The 3,354-nt window shown below is 37.8% G+C and overlaps 1 non-coding gene across 1 annotated transcript; it reads right to left on the minus strand.

The window, feature by feature from the left end:
* Positions 1 to 2,684: 2,684 nt before the first annotated feature.
* LOC143730040 (small nucleolar RNA U3) lies at positions 2,685 to 2,892 on the minus strand. Its single transcript, XR_013200275.1, has one exon. It is a non-coding gene; the product is annotated as a small nucleolar RNA U3 (small nucleolar RNA).
* Positions 2,893 to 3,354: the final 462 nt, after the last annotated feature.

Genomic DNA, 3,354 nt, shown 5'->3' on the forward strand with positions numbered 1-3,354 from the left:
TAAAGAAAATAGTCCAACACCGTGGTACAATGAGCACACCCGGGCCCTTAAGAGAGCAGCCAGAAAAATGGAGCGCAACTGGAAGAAAACAAAACTAGAGGTATTTCGGATTTCATGGAAGGAGAGCTCGATTGCTTACAGAGAGGATTTAAAAGCTGCTAGATCTGCTTATTTTTCAACCCTATTAAAAGAAAATAAACATAATCCAAGGTATTTATTTGAAAAAGTGGCTACACTTACGTAAAAGAAAGCTTCAAGCCCAGAAGTTTCCAAGAAACACAGCAGTAATGACTTTATGAACTTCTTCACTTATAAGATTGATAATATTAGGGACAAAATTATAACTATGCAACCGTCTACTACAGTATCGCATCAGGGAGTGCATTATAGTCTCCCCGAGGTAAAATTTGATTCATTTTCTGCCATAGGAGAGGAAGAATTTTGCAAACTCGTTAATTCATCTAAATCGACAACATATGTGTTAGACCCTATACCGACTAAACTACTGAAAGAGATGCTTCCAGAAGTCATAGATCCTCTTCTTAACATCATTAATTCATCTTTGTCTCTAGGATACGTACCAAAAACCTTTAAGCTGGCTATGATTAAACCGCTTGTTAAAAAAACGCAACTTGATCCTACAGAATTAGTAAATTACAGGCCGATCTCAAATCTACCTTTTCTGTCAAAGATACTAGAAAAGGCAGTATCCTCACAACTGTGTTCCTTTCTTAAAAGAAAAGGTATCTGCGAGGATTTCCAGTCCGGATTTAGACAGTACCATAGAACTGAGACAGCTCTCATTAGAGTCACAAATGATTTGCTCTTATCATCCGATCGTGGTTGTATCTCTCTATTAGTGTTACTTGATCTTAGTGCTGCATTTGACACCATTGACCACAACATTCTCTTAAATAGACTAGAAAACTATGTTGTCCTTAGTGGAATTGCATTAGCATGGTTTAAATCATATTTATCTGACCGCTATCAGTTTGTAGCAGTAAATGAAGAGATGTCTTATCGATCACAAGTTCAGTATGGCGTACCACAAGGCTCAGTACTAGGACCGCTGCTGTTCACTCTGTACATGCTACCTTTAGGAGATATCATTAGGAAACATGGAATTAGCTTTCACTGTTATGCTGATGATACTCAGCTCTATATTTCTTCCAAACCTAACGAAACTCACCAATTCACAAAATTATCGGACTGCATAGTTGATATCAAAAATTGGATGACTAGTAATTTCCTACTACTAAATTCTGAAAAAAACAGAGATTATAATTATTGGACAAAAAACTTCCACACGTAATAACCTAGAATACCGTCTAACACTTGATGGCTGCTCTGTTAAGTCTTCGTCGTCAGTTAGGAACCTGGGTGTGCTCTTTGATACCAATCTTTCATTTGAAAGTCATGTGTCTAGTGTCTGTAAAACCGCATTTTTCCATCTTAAAAATATATCTAAATTACGTCATATGCTCTCATTGACAAATGCGGAACAACTAGTTCATGCGTTCATGACATCAAGGCTAGATTATTGTAATGCTCTACTGGGTGGTTGCCCTGCACGCTTAATAAACAAACTACAGCTAGTTCAAAACGCAGCCGCTAGATTTCTTACCAGAACCAGGAAGTACGACCATATTAGCCCGGTTCTGTCAACACTGAATTGGCTCCCTATTAAACATCGTATAAATTTTAAAATATTGCTGATTACTTACAAAGCACTAAATGGTTTAGCTCCCCAGTTCTTGAGCGAGCTCTTAACGCATTATAGTCCTTCACGTCTATTGCGATCTCAAAACTCCGGCCAGTTGATAATACCTAGAATATATAAATCGACTGCTGGTGGTAGATCCTTTTCCTATTTATTACCAAAACTTTGGAACAATCTTCCTAACATTGTCCGGGAAGCAGACACAGTCTGTCAGTTCAAAGCTAGACTAAAAACACATCTCTTTGACCTAGCATTCACATAACACTCTATAGCCTTCCATAATTCAATATTAGGCTGCTTAGATTAAGTCAGCCGGAACTGGGAACACTTCCCTCATATCCTGATGTACTCGTTACATCATAAGAAGAATGGCATCTACGCTAATTTTAGTGTCTTTGTTTATCCCGAGGTTTTCCCGCAGCCTGCTGGATCCAGGCCGTATCCAGATCTGACAAAGGACTTTCGCCTGGACCCGATGACAATGCATTGCTGAAGTGCCAACTAGCCTCTCCCTATGTAGGATCCCTATACCACTCTACAGATAAAGCGTTGTGGAATTTTTCGGTTCGCGTACCTACCCAAAGTGATAAGATAAAATAAAAATTCTGCATCAAAATTTATAGACAAGTAGTTTGTTTAGGCATGGTTTGTAAGGAATTACAAACCTGCGCACATATATTCAAACGCACATAACTATAGAATCAATTCTTAATGCGCATGTGAATGCCATCAGCGTCTATCACAGGTTCACGTTTAAAGTCTGTTTAGAGAGAACAGTGTCGTCTTAGCGGCCCCTAATTTAATAACAAATGATCATTTAGACGGAAGTGAATCAATCAAAACTAACTTTAGCTGGAAAAAACATTTTTCAAGAGCCACTATAAAACCAAACCAATCTCTGTTACGTTAAATTATATGTTTATCTCTGTAAAGCTGCTTTGAAACAATCTACATTGTTAAAAGCGCTATATAAATGAGGATGACTTGACTCCAATATTGCAAAAAGCAATAAAGAACGCTCATCAACGACACAGGTCTCACTCACTGCTCTGTGCCCAATTCATGCTCAGAAAGGAGCATCATAACTCTTCATCATGGGTTGGGAAACAAGCACTTTCGAAACACATTTCTAAGCAAAGAACTATAGAAATGATCCCTGAAAATATATTCTTATCGGTTAATAGAAACTCAATCGGCATTCCATTCTGCTGCGTTTCTCCTCTAAAATGGTTTTGCATAGTTGAATTTTGTATGCGCTAAAGTTTATGTGACATTTTAGCGCACACATCGGAGCCAAAAGCATAAAGGACTTAAACAATCTCTTTGAAGCCGACTGTTAAGATATGTGGAATACAAACAACAATCCATAATGTCATACTTTTTTGCAGCATAGCTACCCGTTTCATGCTTTGTAGTTCATTCGTTGAAGCTACATTTAGAAAATCTTTTAATAGAAGTCACACACACATTAACAATTATTTATCTAGACATTTCAGAAACCTGACGTCATTTGAGCACTTAGAAAACATGCTATGACTGACATCGAAATGTGAAATGAACCCGTGTCAGGCCCATTTTTTCAATAACACCTGATTTTCATATCTGCGGTCTTATCCGAGATGCAATACCACATC

This window comes from Siphateles boraxobius, unplaced genomic scaffold (genome assembly GCF_051911475.1).
Source record: "Siphateles boraxobius isolate OS27281-9 unplaced genomic scaffold, OSU_SipBor_1 8, whole genome shotgun sequence".
In the NCBI taxonomy this organism is placed as follows: Eukaryota; Metazoa; Chordata; class Actinopteri; order Cypriniformes; family Leuciscidae; genus Siphateles; species Siphateles boraxobius.